This window comes from Sparus aurata, chromosome 14, assembly GCF_900880675.1.
Source record: "Sparus aurata chromosome 14, fSpaAur1.1, whole genome shotgun sequence".
In the NCBI taxonomy this organism is placed as follows: domain Eukaryota; kingdom Metazoa; phylum Chordata; class Actinopteri; order Spariformes; family Sparidae; genus Sparus; species Sparus aurata.
In genome coordinates this window covers 16281659-16299745 of record NC_044200.1, presented here as the reverse complement: position 1 = coordinate 16299745, position 18087 = coordinate 16281659, and the positions used below count along the sequence as shown (strand labels likewise).

The window sequence follows — 18087 nt, the reverse complement described above, 5'->3', positions numbered from 1 at the left end:
AGATGGTTGATTTGAAAACAACATATTGGTCAGAGGGTCTTGGACTTCTTCCATTTTCCTAGTTTTAACAGAAACCACTTTAAAGTTGAATGATAAAAGAATCTGTTGATTCTTTTGTCAAAGTCTCAAGTGTGACAGAAATGTCATTCAGGTTAAAATTAGAGTCTTATTCTTAGTATCACTATAGGTTATCTCCCTTGAAGCTTTTTCTCATAAATCCCAACTTCCTGAGAAAATGTCAGAACAACAATAGCTCTTCCTGCACAGGGGTCAGGCTTTGGCCTACAACACACGCAGATATACGATTCTCCCTGCGCATGCAAATCTTTAAGGTCACATACTCGTGCACACACAGAAAATCTCTGCAGACTACACACGGCTTATGAAAAACTCCCACTGTGCTCACAGATGAGGCTGAGTATACAATGGAGCCAGAGGACAGAGACCTCAACCGAGATTTAACAGGAAAACAGCGTGCCAGCGCGTCGGCCAGCCAGCGGAGATCTCACAAAGAAAACAGTCCCGTATTATTCCACCCAGAGGAGCCTGTATTGGCCATTCTGCCTGTTCAACAGCGAGACCTGTTTAGTCTTTGACTGATTTTACAGTAACTACTACTGTCTGTGGTCCACAATAACCACACCACACATGCTTTCATTGGAGATGAATGAAAGCAGCGACCTCAGCGCATTCAACTCGACCACCCTTAAGTGAAAGCTCCCAGAGAAAATCAAAGTGTCGGAGTTTGAGCCCCTTATATGAAACAAATCTCCTCGCCGGGCGCCTATTTTGAGATTTCCCATACTGAAACGCTGTTTTGCGCATCCAGCTGCGGAACCTCCATGTGCTGATGTTTATGAGCGAACCTGGAAATCCAGCAGAGCTCTGTCACCACTTTTTAACAAGCCTCTGCAGAACGCAAACACACAAACATGCACAGCGGCGGCGTGCAAACAAACACACACGCTGAGAGGGACAGAAATGACGACAATGCACTACGGTCCAAGTGACCTCAACCTGCAAATGCCTCCATGTTTTTCTACTCAAACAGCACTTCCATAAGCATGAAAAAAAAAAATGTTTTCTTTTCCCGCTGCAGCCCTTTTTCCTCTCAAATAAAAACTGCATTGAAATCAAAATGGAGTTCATCCATCTCTGTCTCCGAGGCTCTTATTAATAAATACAGGCAGGCTGTGGTTTGAAGAGAGAAGAGTTGGGTGCATGTGCTTGGAGGAGATTAACTGCGGGAGAAAAAAGTGAAAGGCTTGTGGCGCTGCTTGTAGCTTTGTTGTGTTTGCCGCCCAGAGGACAAGTAGAAGGCACCCAGTTCCAAATGACTCTGTGTGTGTGTGTGTGTGTGCATTGGTGCTGGCTCAGCAGGCTTCCAGTCCGCTTCATTCGGCTCCCTGATTGCATTGGCCTTCTGTCCAACCTAGCCATTGATTCCCGTGCCCCAGCCAAGCACTTTTCTGTTTGCCTCGCTTCTCCTCTCAATACTACAACCAAAGCTGCCTCAGTGCTGGTATTACCACGGTGTTACCTGTATTAGTGCCGAGGTCAACGGGTTTGAGAGGGGACGGTTCATGTGTAGCGGAAGATGCATGGACCCCGGCTTAGGGAGGCTGACATTATGACTTACACCCTGCTGCACTGGTAAAACGGAGACAATCCCATAGGTCAGAAGGTGCTGTTTCATCATTCTGCTTAAGAGGTCTATCACTTTGACTTGAGTCCAGTTATTGGTATTTGAAGCCCTGAGAGGAAACACTTCAGGAAAGGTTAAAGAGGTTAGAGGTAAAGAACATAAACACCTTTTTTTGAATCTAAGGTCCAAAACATCCTATTCAGGGTGATATCTTGGTTACTGAAATATCAATTTCACCCAAAAACTCCTCATAAGCTTCAGCTGCAGTTGGATCAAAATCACGCAGAGTGAGCCTGCTGTGAAACCGAAGGAGATCTCTTCAGGCAGGCCGACGTACAGAGGGCACATTGTATTGTGTAATAGCTCTTTATCTTACAAACATGTCTTTGATAATAATATGTCCAATCGTACAATGAAGACATTTCAAGACTCTGATGTGCGCCGTCTATGACACAGTGAGATTCGATCCGGCTTCAGTATGAGCAACCCCGCGTTCGCACTGTCCCGTCATTCATGTTCGGCTACGAGGGAGGTTTCATAATGGAGGGAAACATGAAACCGGACGCAGAGGTGGGAATGCTTGCAGACAGAAAATATTCTCGAAAAACACAAAAGGAATGCAAGCCAAGCCTTTGAAGATTAGAAACCGAAGCAGGCTGTCTGATTACGCTGTCTGACAGGAGAGTTTTACAAAGAAAGCTTCTGAAATTCCTTGTGTAATTTTTGTCTTTTAGACAACCACACTGTATTTAGCTGTGTGACTTGAATGGAGAGCACTTAAGGAGAGCTAGGAAGGCTGTATACATCTTAATTTTATTTTCACAAGCAACTGAATACCTAATAATTCAAATAACAACCATAGCACTGAAACAATACCATCAATCTGAATATATCTGGTTTGAACCTGATAGGACAGACTGATTCCATTCAGGCTCAACCTTCAGTGCCATTTCTCTGATCTCCTAACATAGAGCAAGACCAGCTAACGTTGGTTTAGATATTGAGTCCGCTAACCTAAACTAACAACCCACAACTACACAGAAACAGCCTGTTTTCAGCTTTGTGACTTTGTGTTTTCCAGCTAGACTGAAATACCTCAGTCAAGGAGGCTATGTTTTCAACTGTGTCCCTTTGTTGGTTGGTTGGTTTGTCAGCAGGATTACACAAAAACTACTTAACGGATTTACACGAAACTTGGATGGGAGATGGTGCGGATCCAGAAGAAGGGATGGATACAGGAATCTTTTTCGTTTTCAGGGAATTATGCATGGATCTAGATGAAAATATCAGACACTTTGATGTAAATGTACTTAGTTACATTCTGATGATAAATTGAAGTCTTACAGCATCCATTTGCTTCCACATTACTATCAAACTATAACCCATGAAAAAAGACAAAACAACAAGTACACAAAGAAAAAGACGATGTGAGGAGAGAACAATGTGCCGACAGTCAGACCTCAAGAATTCCTCTTAATGAATTCACTTTCACAAGAGGCCAGGCGCTTTAATGAAAATCAATAGTGTAATTTTCTACTTAGATAACCCAATCCCTCGAAACTGATTCCCTCATTTCCTCCCGGTGCATCTTCGATTATTCAATCAGGAAGCCGACCCCAACAGCACCTTGGTATGGAGATTATAGTTTTAAAGTCAGTCGACTCCAGCCCTCGGGTCAATCTCCCACAAAGTTCATGGCTATTTCATCCGCCCGCTTCAAACGCTCAAATTCAGAAGCTGTTTGTTGTATAACCCCTCTCGCTAAGACATGCCTCTTATTTATGACTTAATCAATGACGCCCCTCAGACCTGGACGCCGATCGATATGATTACAGGGCTGTTAAAAATCTGTTAAGACTTGCCAAGTCCCAGCAGATTTTGTGATGATCGGGCAGCTTGAGAAGGTTGTCGGTCATCGAGGTCTCGCTCACATCCAGAGATTTTGCAGGAGGCTAATTGGGGGGGGGAACTTGTCATGTTAGTGTAAGTTAACCACAATCACAAAATGTGTCTTATTGAGCTCCTACCAAGCCGAGCCTGACTCCTCAATCTCTGTGTGCTCGTGTTTTCCCGTGGGACATTTAAAGACCTTTAGCACTAAGCAACGCTGGAGCTATGGAGCACCTTCTGTGTTACATCCTTATTTTCACATTGTTAAACTGTTTAGATTTGGGTGGGCCTAGTTGTTTTGGGCAGATTTCATTGTGCCACGCTGTTGGGTTGGCATTTCAGCTCCCGTTTCCTGCCAGGAAAGAGCTAATGCTAGTTGTAAATGGAAGGTACTGCGAACCATTATGATTGTGTCTAGACACATAAACAGTGCTGTTAAGGGAGACACAGAAAAGTTGTGGAAACAGTCAGAGTGTAAATTTAAACCTGGTATATATAAGGAAACTTTAGTATCAAGCATCTTGTAATCTATTCATACATAGACTGGAGGATAGTGAAAATTATGTCATGGTACCAATTTACAGTAAAGAAAGGAATGATTCAAGAAAGACTTGATAGTTAATGATTTGTTATTGAGTAATTACTAAGTTACTAGAGAAGACTGGGAGATACTTTATTAATGAATCATTAGGTAATGCTTAGTTCATAAATATCTGTGAATTGACAGACTGACCACTTTCTTCGTAAGGTCTTCTTCATTAACCATCAAGTAATGACTCAGTAATTATTAATGACTGGATCATTAGTTATTCTTTTTGTGCACCTTCAAGTAAAAGTCTTCAATGAGTCTACTGGGTAACGACTCAATATTATGTTTTACTTTACTTGAAGGTGCATTAAAAGAGCAACTAATGATTAAGTAATTAGTAATAAACTACACTCAGCGACTTGTTCAGGAATGACTCAAGATAAAAATGTCATGTCTCTCAGTCAGTAACTCATCATTCTCTACTATACAGTCCTGAAATCACAGTTATTAGGATTTACTCATTAACGACTCATTAACTATCCCTAACTCATTCCATACTCGCTCCTCAGTAACTGCTCACATTTTTGTGTAGGTTATTGTGAAGTGTTTCCTATGATATTTCTGAAGTGATCTGTATTTCACAATCTGTACCTGCCGAAGTCTATAGATCAACTTTTATCATGTGCTGGAACTTCATAAATCTCAATATGTACATGAAAGTGAGGCCTCCGCTGATGGCGTGCCAAAAGCGATTCGGACTCTCATGAAAAGGACTCAGCATCCAGATGCAGTAAGCATGAGTCTCTGTTTTGTATTTAATCTGTGGTCCGATCTGGGACTGAGGTAAGCGTGAGCTGATCGCTACCAACAGCTGGTATGTGCTCATTTCCATTGTCTGGATCATCTTTCTCTTTTGGACAAGCAGGAAAAAAATGGAGTCTGATGAGGTGGCCATGTAAAGTTTCTCACTGGGAGAAGACGGGAAGACGGAAGGTGAGACAGGAAAAGGTGGTATGAAAGGAAAGTAAGAAGGAGAGAGAGTGTGAGACAAAAAGAGATGGACAGAAAGAGATTTCGGGCCTCGTGGTACCTGATCAAACAACTTGACAGTATGTCAACACACATCTGGAGCAGATATACCGCCTGCCTCCCATTATGAAACCAACTCCTCCCTCCTCTTCATTCCCTTCTGGCACAGTGATCCTATTAAAACAGGAAAACATATTTGATATCAGTGCCGTCATACTTCATTTCCAAACATATTGATAAAGAAAAACACTGACCAAGAGGACAGAAATATGCATATAACTATGTTAATCACATAAGAGTTTAACTTCTCCAAAGACTCCTTGCAGTCTCTGAGCACTTGGCACAGATCCCCCGTCCTTTCATTCCCTTGTTTGCTCTTGGCAGCCTCCCCTTGTTTTTACGAACTGGCCCTTTAATCCTATCCGACCACAATTGATGCAAACAACACAGGGCATTGGAGTACACAGCAGGCAATTGCACAAACACAAACATGTCCTAACATTTACAGCAATGATTGAAGTGGAGGCCTGAAACCTTGGAGAGTCAGAATGAGCCCATTTCCCAAGGGCAGGCAGGGATGCATGTGTGCAGGCCTGAGCAGTGACCATGTGTGATTCAAGGCATGTTCGGGGCATTATTCTTGGCGTGTGGACACGTCGCATCTGATATTACTTCCGTACTGTAATAATAAACCGCTTCATATCTTCGGAAAAATGAGGGATAGAGTGTTCTGGACGGCTCAGCCCTTCCTGAAATTACATACCAGATGCTGAGGGGCATCTCTCCTGCCTGATATGTACAGAAATGAGGGCCAGTAATGAATGTCCTCCCTCACTCCTCCACATACAAAAAGGTTTGACACAAGGCTGAATTTAAAGGAGGAGAAATAAATCAGATGAGTCATCAAAGAGAACTCACACCGTGGATGTTTGCAGAATGAGCTGCACACATGGCATGAAGACAACATATATACAAACACACACAAACAATCTGCCCTGAAAGCCCCTGTGACATAACCGTGTGTGTGTGTGTGTGTGATCATTAAGTGACTGTGGCAGGTTGTTTTTGCCCAGGCTGCCCTCTCCGCATCTGTTCCCCATAGTGCCTCATTAGTTGCATTCCTCTGGGAGAAGATGGGCAGGTCAGGAAGAGGGTCCCAGACCTCCGCTGTCTGTGAATCTGACAGAGCTGATAACGCAGAGGTCCGGACAGGACCGGGGAGAACGAAGGAGGAGGGGGAGCGGGGTTTCTGATCCAGGAACCCGTGACCTCGTCGGGCCATGATCTGATGAGAAGAGGAGGCTGAGGAGGCATGTGGAGAAGGCATCCCAGCATGCTACCTCAGCTCTTTGTTGCATCCAATCAAAGGTTTGCTGTTGTATCCTCGAGCCTATAAGCTTTAATATGAGCAACAGATGTAAGATCTACAGATCATAAGATGTGGTAGCTGAATTATTAAAGTGTCACATCAAACAGATAAACAACATTTTTGTCTTCTTATTTGATTTGGTTATTTTATTTTTATTATCACTTTTATTGCCCATTAATATTCACATCGTGTTGATATTATTCTTTTGTAGACAAATAGTATATAGTTATAATACACAATACATCCTCAGAGCTTGTAGAAAGGTGCAGAAAAAAAGTTATTTTTTTCCCTAAAAACATTGTGAATTGATCTTTTTAAAATGTTTGTTGGGTCCAAAATGATTTATTTTGTTTATTTCGGTGTAAGAAATCTGACAGCTGGTTCCAGCTTCTAACCAGGTTTGTAAGCCAATAGTATAACCATGTTGGAATCACATGGTCTCTGTGTTTCATCAGAGATCAAGAGTTCCAGTAGTTGCCAGTTCAGGGGGAAAAAAAATTTATAAAAAGGCTGAGTTCTAAATTACGCGGCCAGCATACTAGCGCCCAGCTAGTGTTAGCAACATAAACATTAGCGTGCATTAGAATCTTTAACGCAGCTGTAAGTTAAAATCCTTAATGGTTTTTCATTTGATCCAGTGCGTATTGTTCTGTTCTATGTTTCATTATTGTCTTTCAGGACATGTGCGCCTATAAACGGGTGACTAAAGTAAAATAACAACATCAAGTGTCTTGTAAAGTTAGTACTTTGACATGTTTTCTGTAATAATATTTTTCTGGACAGGGTTCCCTCTTCTTACAGCCTTTCAGGGTAATTGTAAGCGTGTAAACTTTTTTGAACACTGTAGGCATATAAACATCCGTGTCATCCCATCTCTTATCATTTCATTGTTTCGTTATTATGGAATTGTTTCACTTGCTATCGTCATTATCTGGGTCATGTGAATTCCTCCTTTCTTCAGGCCACACCATGTTGTTTTTTGTTGTTTAGAATAAAGGTTTTATATACTTTTGCTTCCTCGTTTTGGTACTTTTTCTAGTTTGGAGTGCCTGGATTGCCTGTGCTATTTGAAGTTTGTCTTAATAAGGTGTTGGGCCACCACATGCTGCCAGAATTAACTTCAATGTGCCTTGGCGTTGATTCCTTAAGTCTCTGGAACTCCACCAGAGGGATGGAAGATATTCCCTCATCTGTTATTTGGATGATAGTGGTGGGAAAACACTCTTGGACATGTTGGTCTGAAAAATCTCAAGTTGACAAAGGGACCCAAACCATGCCACCATGAGTCAATCAAGTAAATCAGTTGGTTTACTACTTTTAAGAATGGTATTTATCTATTTTTGTACATTATGCCTTAGTATTTGAGCCATTGGCCCAGTGCACATTTTCCAGAGCCTGACGAAGCACTGAGTGAAACCCGTTGTCCATGTCAGTGTTGATAAAAGCTCCTTGATTATATTTTTACGGATTGAGAGGGCGGTCTGTAGATTACCACAAAGATACTTTTGGCTTCCTGTCTATCTGCTGCTTGCCCAGTGCAACTGAGGTGAAAGGAATGTTGTTCAAAGCAGAGACCTTTTTTAAAAAAAGATATATATTTATATTTATGATTTGAATAACAACTTGTCTTTCCAGAGGAAATATACTTGTTATTCGAGAAAATCCACAGACCACCCTGTCAACAATTTTCATTGGAAGAACTTTAAATCCTGACAAAATGCTGATTACCTCCATTCCATTGGGCTGTGGCACAAATATCAGTGAGGAATATCTCAAAATATCAGCAGATGAAACAAAAACTACATGGGTAATTTGGGTGAACCGACCGTATCACCTCCATCATCTCTCACGCTGATCCCTCTGCCAACTCTCTGCTCCCCTATTTCCTTTTCACTCACTGTTTATTTCAACAAATCCTTCCTGTCGGGTACCTTTTTCTCTCACTGACTCGTTCCATTCACCGGGCTCACAATTCCTTTGCTCGCGTAATCAGTGTGAGGAACAGATAAATATCAGTAAACAGTGAGTGACATCTCCCAGCTGGTTTTGATTTTTCTGCTGTCTTAGCGGGTCAGTCAGCGCCTTACACCGGATCAAAAAACCTGAATATGATACCTCGCAAATCCCAGTAGACCGCTGGGGTTTGACCACTGATGTCCCGGAATTATACACTTGCATGAGTGCACCGATCTACACACAAACACATACATTCATGGCAAACACCTTTGTGACACTAATGGGGTGCATATGTCTTGGTAGACTCCCACAAACTAAAGTGCATGAAGAACAATCGCAGATCAACACCGTATTCTTTATATTCTTTCATTGCTCAGTAGTCAGTGTTACAGGACATGACAGGTATATTCTTTTCCATATTAGACGGATTTTCACCTTAACTCAATACCTCTATTTGAAGTGAACGGCAGATACATTCTTTAGCTCTCTGGTCCAAGGGGTGAGGGGAAGTTCACAGCCCATCAATGCAAATGAAGAGCTTTCACAAGCAATCTAACTCAGCTACTGAGTAGCTATAGGCTCCTGTGAGAACTTGGCAACAATATCAGTTTGATCTATTGGGAGCACAAAATAACCAGTTAATCAGATAATTCCAAATAAATCAGAGTGAGAATCAAGCTTTGTGTAATAACATATCTGTTTTACAAGAAGGCCGGCCGACGAAATAAGCTACAGATGTGAATGTGAACCATTCAGGATAGCCTCTCCAGCTTCACCCTCTTGTCCGAGTATGGTAACTAAAAACCAAGTTGGGTATGGCCATGATGCCAAACTTCCACAAACAAACCGATGATTGTATGGAAGCTTATGAGAAAACGACCCCACTTCTCACTTGATTCATTACCTTATTAAACTGTTCTTTAATAAGTTGATGGTCTCAGTCACTAGTTCAAGTCTTTATTAGCATTATTATGATCCTATTTACAGTAAAACAGACAATAAGGCAGGGTATTCTTTGGGATATGGCGACCTTGTGACTGACAAGTTTCAACCAAAATGTGTTCTTGGGTTTTCTGTCAGATCCAATCAGGATATAAAAACCAAGATGGCGACAGCCACAGTGCCAAACTTGAGTCGACAAACCAGCGGGTGATGTCATGGTGGGTTTGCATTCGGTTTTGGAAAGATGTAAGCAGAGCAAAACTAAAACAGTAAGACCTTTACTGGGTGAAGCTTTTTCTATCATGTGTTGGTTGATTGAAATGTATGTCCCTCTCCTCTGTTTTTATAAGTGAAATATGTGACATTACAAGCAAACTAATAGCACTACATTCTCTCTAAACTTATATATGTCTATTTTCATTCATACCTCATACTGAGTTCAGTGAATAATATTTTGTTACTGACACAAACTGGTGCAAAATATAAAATTTAATGAGAAACTGTAGACCATACGACAAATTGCCACTAACCTCATGGTGAATGGAATGTTTCAGATTCTTAATGGTGAACACATTTCTCATTTTTGTGGCCCCACTTCTCTTCCAACTATTGATAAAATGTGAAGCTAACAGCCTAATAGATCGTGGTTGGGCTTATATTGCAGACGACTGCCAAGCCTTTGCTGAGGATCTTACACTGCCTTTATTGTAGTTAAGCCATGGTCCAGAACGCTGCATAGAAAAACTAGTCAAACATACATTCGGTTGCCATATTCTGCTTGTCACATGCATGGTCTGTTTCCCCATTGCATCACTCACAGAAAAGAGTAGTTAACTATTGGCAGGTACTCCAAAATCTGGTTGGATTTAATGAAATGTGACTGCTCATTTCAAACAGGCCTCCAATGTGAAACTGTGCTCCCTCCACCTAATCCCACAAGGCTACGATATATCCATATAAATATGTCACATTTGTCTAAATCCACAGATTTGACAGGCCACAGTACAAGCAATCGTTTAGGGCTGACAGACACCATGGTCCACTGAAATATAAATAAATAAAGAAAATAAAACAGCAGTTCCATTTTACTATTTCATCCTCCTTCCATTTTGGTTATATTAAAATCCCCCTGCTTTCCCTCAGGCTGAAGAGTTTCAGTAGGATTTTTCAGCGTCAGCTTAACAGGGAATTGCATCCAGATGTGGCCTGAGCCACGCTCACGGTCAGTCCGGGCTGGAGACGCAGCTTCGGTGAAAGAGCTAAAGGGGACAAGGTGGAACCACGTGGTTTTAGGCACACTCCAAGATTCACTGAATAAACATGACCCTGCTGTGACCCTCGCTAGCCGGCGTCGTCCTTAGGGGGCTCCTGCAGGTCCATTAAACCTGTTCAGATACCTCAGGGCTAACCTGCCCTATTTCAAACTCAATCAGTGTCCCACAGGAGATTGGCTCTATTGCTGTGCGCCTTTAACACAGCAAATACACCACAACAAGGGCCTCAATTGCTACAGTTAACCCATATACCTACAGGAAAGAATCTGGCTGCACCAGAGAAAAACAATTCAAGCAAAAAATTGAGTTTTGATTCTTTTCCTAACAATATCCAGCTCACATACAATGGCGGCGTTGGGGTAAGTCCCAGAGGATAACATGCATGGCTTCTAAAAGGTTATTTTTCATCAATGCGTCGCAGAGCCATGTTTAAAATCAGCCTTTCCTCCTCTGTAATGGGTTCCTGTGGCTGCACTTGGCCGTCATGCTCAAGTTGACGGGTTGCATCATGAAAACAGTGTGTGTGTGTGTGTTTAGCTGACGTCCTCTCGTTCCGTCATGTGTAAAACAAAGCAGATCTGCGGCATCGACCGCTGATCACAAAAGCCAATAACTGCAATTTCTAATACCACCCATGGTTACACATGGGGGATTTTTGGTGAGTAATGGCACATTGTTCAGTCCTACCTCATTGCTCACCCCTGAATCACCCCTTCTGGAGGATAGAGGGTGTGGTCAAGGATGCACCGACTGTTGTATTCAAGCAAAGAGCAAAAAAAAAAAAAAAGATGAACAGATGAAACCATACTCTTGCATTTTACATCAGGATATGTGGAAGATAACTTCAGAATAAATCGGAGCAGGAAGATTAATTAGTAAGATTAAAAAGTCGTCTCAGTGTTGCTTTCACTCCATAATGTGCTAGAATACAGTATCGTCACCTCAGCAGCTCTTCCTCACATTTTAAGTCTGTAACCTACTTTTGTTTCACAGCTAGCGGTGACTCTGCAGGCATTATCAGCTCCTTTTAACACCAACTCTCGCAGCACTGGAATCAGCACTGCAGGCATTTATTTTCACATGCCGAAGAGTAATTACGGAAAGCTTGCAACTCATTGGCCTTCTCCCTGTGCCATACTGACTATAATTATCTATTCATGCATCACATTCCCAGGAAAAGTGTATCGATTCCAGCTGTGATGGGGGGCTCTCCACTGCTGAGAGAAAAACGAAGAGCCAGCAGAAGAAGACAGGAAGTTTCTATATTTGATTAACAGATTCATCATTGACCAGTAAACTAAAATAGTTTTTTTAATCTTAATACATTTATGATCCTTTTTTTTTACAGGTCACAAAAAAAGACACTACACAAATACAGAGGTGGCTTTGATGCTTTCATGTATCTATTTTTGGTAATTACTTTCATAACTTTTGAGGAGGCCAGAGGAACAAGAGCAAGAGCCAGCATTCTACACAATTAGTGTTTTCATTCTGTTTTCTCTGTTTGCTAAATGCTTTTAGTAATATATGATGATTTATTTTGAATTCATTAAAGGCTGGTTAATTTTTGTTATTGTTGAGATTGCACAAAAAACATATGGGAAGTGGAATTGACACCACAGACACAGGTTTTCTCTTAATCATCTTTTAATTGAGTGATTTGATTTCCCCAGTATATTATATGTTAAACTAGAATGACACAGTAGAGTGCATACCTCCGCCAAAGGCCCAAAAAGTCAATCAAGCCTAATCCAACATAAAGTAAAACCTGTTTTTTAATTTGGATCTGCATGATCTATACGCCTTTTTTCATCAAGATGTATGCATCATTCCCTGAGAAATGTAGAAAGTGCTGTAGATAAACAAAAGAAAGTAAGACAAAGATCCTGGATCTGTCCCTTAATCCAGATCCGCAACAAAATTTAAGGGGGTCTATTTTGTGCCGAGATCCAGCTTCCATCCAAATTTTGTGGAAACCGACCGACGGACCGACCGCACACTGCAAAAACAATCCTCCTTGGTAATGAGCAATAACACGCATGTTAATCTTCACTTCTTGATCTGAATAACAGACAATTTTATACATTCTTTTACTGTTTGAAGCTTTGCAGATGTTTATAGAGGACACAGAAGCTGGCTGGGGGAGACGCAAGAACAAAACTGTTCATCTCACTGTATTATGAAGATGTGATCTCTGGCTTCAGTTTATCTTCAGGTGTGTCTTTATGTTTATGATGTTCCAGGGTTTTATTTCCACCTAAAGTGTCATGATCTGGGTCTTGGCAGTGTCTTCTCTCCCTGTGTTGTCTCTCTCCCTGTGTCTGTCTGATCCTCCTGTGTCCCCCTCCCCTGTCTGTGTTGTCTGTGCATGGGCGTGGCTACTCTCTCCTGCAGGAAGCACCAGGTGGGACACATCCAGCAATCAACTTCTCCATAAAGCCTCTGGACCTTCAGTCACTCATCACCAGATCCTACTATCAGTCATAGCGGTATACTGAGTTCTCGATCCTGGCTCCTCGTGTTGAGTTCTGCTCAATCGAGTCATTAGCTTGTGCAGCTTTGTTTGCTGACCTGCATCTCCTTGTGTCCCAGTGTTTCTACTGCTCCTTCCTGCCCGCCTGCCTGCCTACCTGCCTGCCTGCCTGCCTGCCTGCCAGTCTACAGCCCCTGCCTAAGTTTTGGTCGAGTCATCGACATCTACGTGCCCGCCCGGGCTCCTGTGCTTCCCTACCCAGCCGTGAAGGCTCCACCGCCCACCGGACCAACAGCGGGATGCGAACCGCGTGGCTACGTGGCGCCGCCATTGCCTCAAGGGACGCCAAGCCAGGAGTCGTCGTTTCTACTACCCACTACGATTCCTCATATTACAATAAATATTGACTTTACTATAGCTGCCTGAGTCTCGAGTCGTGCATTTTGGGTTCGGCCTCTGTTGATATCATAACATAAAGGCCCTAACATACCAGGCCAACGGTCGGCCATTTGACATGGAAGGGCAGACGGCGCCTGTTGGCTTCTCTTTGGCCAATTGTGCATGTAGAATCGGTTGCAGCTCATCGGTGAGAGAAGTCGCTCTGAAGCCCCTCGAGCCTGTCGCTGTAGCATCCATCCATTTTGCCCATTTATTTATCTATTTTCATCTTATTTTTCTCCTCTGCCTCTTCACCAATACCATTTCCAACTTTTAGTCAGCTAACAGCTCGATTCTAATTTACTTTATTACCGAGGGTGGTGTCTAAAATTGCTGGTTAATCATAACAATGCTTTATATATCAAGAGAAGGTATGAACTTGTTGGTGTGTTCAAGTGCAGCTTTCTGGCAGTTCTTTCTAGCTGCTAGTTATTCGTTTTTTTTTTTCAGTTTGATGTGTCAGGGCCTCAAGTGGTATCAGCCAACCAGTGGTGGACTGGCAATCCAATATTTACAATATCTAATGTTGCAAAAGGCTTTCCCAGTTTAAAAATAGTAACAACCTGAGGATACCTTTTCATGTAACCTGAATTAATCACAACGTCAAAACTGTTTGTGCTTGGAGTTAGATTAAACACAACCTGACAGGAGGAAACTATCTGAAGTTTTTGGCTCTCAGAAGTTAGGTTGCTGCACAGAAAGAAAGTGTTTACTTTTCCCATGGCTCATCACTGACTGTGATTGGTTAATCACACGAGGGGCATGAAATCAACCACTGGACGTCTCTGCTTCCACATTCCAGTTTTCGCCAAGCGGAGAAGTTATTCTGGGGCTGCCACAAGATTATTTGGATGCTTTTCAAGGCCTTAAATTGAAAACCACAAGCATTCAGAGGGCTCACCCCAAACCCTTGACTAATCAGGCTTGGAGTACAGTGAGTGGTTTTCTCACAGGTACCAGAGCAGCAGTTAACCCCCCCAAAGTGGATTTGACTCATTCACAAGTCACCCTTTGCTATAAAATCAAGCCATCTGCCAAGAAGAATTCCAGTCGCTGGTTCTCTGATTTTACCCATATCCTCGTGAGCTGGAAATGAAGCCTTTTTTTTTTTTTTTTTTTTCTAATTGTGGATGTGTTGCAAGTTTAGACTGACCACTATGTGACTGCTTCACTATGCTGCGAGAGTGTTAAAAGAGAAATGTTTGGCTTTTTTCAAGGGCGGCTCTGCCCACATATAAAAACATCCACAAAAATGTTATGAGGATTTCATGATATCACATTGGGATATCACAATAACAAGAAATAACAGCCAGACAATAAATTAGATCTTTTCATCTCCCTGATATTGCATCTTAAGATGGTCATAAAAGCTAACGAACAGATACGCTTCTGTTGGCAAACAATGAACATGTAATCAGAACTGTGGTGACTTCTTTTATTGTTCTTGTTTAAGTGTTTTAGGGAAGAAATGTTTACTGAGGCCAGAAAAAGAAGCATCAGGTTCCCAGATTTTTTGTTTCAATACTTTAGACAGGGACCCAGAGTTAACATTCATTATGTCCAAATAATGTAATGAACTCCAGACGGTGGAAACATTTAATTAACTTAGCATTGTTGAAAATCAGCACCAGCTAATCAGACATTAATTTTAGACTCTACAAATGCCTAAGTTAATCTCGTCAATTAAACACAAATAAAGCACTTTATAAATCAGATTTCTTTCACCTAATCCTTATTCATTTACGATAATATAACTACCCTGCTGGTATAATTGCCAAAGGGTTTGTGTGTCTGTTTGTGATTAAAGTTATTCCTGAAAGCCCCTCTAAATTGCCCCAAAAAGGTTCAAGGATGCAGCTTTTGCACACTTCCACACCTTCCTGGTGCTTCCAGCTCCAGTCTGCACCATGAGATGCACAGCTAACTGAGCTAACCAGCTAACAGCAGCTGCCGTTTCTTCTGAGTGTTGAGTAAGTGCACCTTTAATATTACAGAGATACTCGCCAGGTACAAGTTCCACCAGTTCACTTTTAAATGTGGAACTGCTGTCATCCAGAAGTACTACTTCCATCTTACCTCACCAAGCCATATCCATCTAATGTCTACTAGAATTATAAGAAGGACAAGATGTAGGACAACAACAACAACAACAAAAACAATGACTACAGACATTTGGATCACATCAAAAATTATTGTTGGCAAATTGTGATACCACCAAATACCTGAGATTTGGCGTTGACATGCTAATACTAGCTAGATAACTGCGCATTCATCTTTCATACTTCTAGCAGCCACTGCAACCGACTAAGCAGGGTGCCAACTGAATGCACTTACATTATGATCTCTTTCCTGTATGTTTTTGACATCTAGTTCAAGCTGAGAGCCTACTAACCTTTACAGTTTAAATTCTAGGTGGGAGTTAATGAGTTACAGTGAGAAGTATGTATTTTCTGCTTTTGGGCTTCTCTCAATCAAAAGTATGAGACAAAAAGGTTTCAGTTGCCATCTTAAAAAAATCTGATGTGACTCAGGCAGAAAAGTTCATCGGATTGTATTCTAATGCCTGAGTGGAAGGCAAGCACATGAAATGCATGGTTACCTTGAATAACACAAAGGATTTCGCTGTGTTCAAACATCATTGGAAACATTTGGAATAACGTTAGTACAAACTCAATACATATGTAACAACGTCTGGTCGGGTTTTTTTTAGACATTTTAGTGGAAATGTTACATATTATATCTTTAAGGACTACAGATGTTTTTTTAAAGGGTGAGGTCCACTGACAAAACCCTGCATAAAAAGATTATGACGAAAACATAAACTGCATCTGCACAAGTGATTGATGCTTGAACTCAGGCTGAGCCCTCAGTTGATTCCGGCTTCTCTGTTTCTGCTATTTGAGAAGGACATTTTCATGGCGTCCAGCCGCACTGAGTCTGCTGGACAAACTGAGTCTCTTCATAAAGTACTGTATTCTTAACATTCACTGGTTATCTTGAAGCATAAAGCACATTATTGTACTCTACTAACTAACACTGATTCCCTGCCCCATTAGAACAAAACCACTAATTGAGCTACCACAGTCATTCTTGCCAGCTTCCCCCCAAAACTAGCAACGAGCTGAACCCTCAACAGTAATTCTGCCAACAAGGACGACAGCCAACAATGTGTAGTTGCTGTCAGAGGTCATTGAAATTATCTGTCTACAAATTACTTTGTGGGCTCATGGTAATGTGAGGCCTCAAGCAGAGGGGGCGGGGAGCGGCAAATTCAAGTCTCATGGATAATGCAGAGTTGGTCCAAGCCCAGGAAAGCATCATCGGAGTTCAGATGATCTCTCTGCGATCCTAACCGCTGACATAGAGGAAAGACGCATCACTGCAAAACACCGGATACACAGCCACAGCTCTCATATCAGATTCCTGACATAGTTTGTGTTATTGAAACAAGGCCAGATGGAAGTGATACAGCTGGTCTTTTGTCATGTTGCGATTTAGGATGGATTTACACAGATTTTTTTGATTTATTTTCAGGCTGTGAACAGCCAGCCAGCACCAACATTAACATTTAATTGCTCTCCTACTGACAGTATTTTGTCCTGGCGAGTTTATCAAACTGACACAGTAAAAAGTTTCTACATGCAAAGCTGTAGGCCTAACAAGTATTAATATAGAAATCTACACTATGTGACGTGCTCGCTGACATGTCGGCACCTGTGTCATCAAGTCAGCAGGTGTTTGCCCCGTCTGTTCCTTACAAAACAAGACCAGCACTATTCTCCCACCGAAGACACTGACCTACAGTGAAAGTTCAACCATCCTCCGCCCTCTAAGGCAGTTAAGGTCATACAAGTGGGGCACAAGTGGCAAAGTAATCACTATAAAGTAAGAGTTGAGAAGGGGGGGAGGAAGAGCAGGTTTCTCTTCAGACAAACAGGGTCATTAGCACTTTCAGAGGGAGTCCCAGCGAGGGGTCTCCACTTTGGGAGTTTGATCTCAGTGAGAGTGTCTGAAGCCGTGAAATGTGGGGGCAAACCCAAACCATGGGGAAGGGCACAAATGGTAGAGCGATCACAGGACTGCAAGCGGAGCTCCACTTTAAAAGGGGTCAGATGGCTTTTTCATCTCCGCTAAAGGCGCTCGGCAAAAGTGACGCGATGTACAAAGGACAGGCACTGTGTTGATTGACAGACACTAGAGGACAGGGTCAATGCTATTCTGCATACGTCCATACAGCCTAAACAAAGGGACAACGGAGCAGAAATCGCAAGAGAAAGTAGACATGTCTCAGAGTCTCAGAGAAATTGTGGACATTAAGTGATGGATGCCAAACTGTCAGTTCTAATAGGCAGCAAGGCAGTAGCACTGTACTGCTGCTTCAGGAGTCCAGGAGAGAACAGTCCAATGATCAACACAAGGGAGCCAATTAAAAACTAGACTTTGGCAGCAAACTGCATTACACCGACCCTAGTGTGACGCTGGAAACACATCAGAATCCGCGTAGAGGGGCTCTTTATTTTATTTTTATTTTCTGCAAAAAAC

The 18087-nt window shown here is 42.0% G+C and overlaps 1 protein-coding gene across 3 annotated transcripts in view; it reads right to left on the bottom strand.

The window, feature by feature from the left end:
* The window catches only part of sema3aa (sema domain, immunoglobulin domain (Ig), short basic domain, secreted, (semaphorin) 3Aa), a 117259-nt gene that overhangs the window by 68965 nt on the left and 30207 nt on the right, over positions 1-18087 (bottom strand). Inside the window, exon 2 of one of the 3 annotated variants that reach the window (XM_030439683.1) lies at positions 5155-5267. The exons of the other annotated variants lie outside the window; for them this stretch is intronic. The gene's annotated coding sequence lies outside the window, so the exon portion shown is untranslated. The remainder of the gene's footprint in view (positions 1-5154; positions 5268-18087) is intronic. 3 annotated transcript variants of the gene reach the window in all.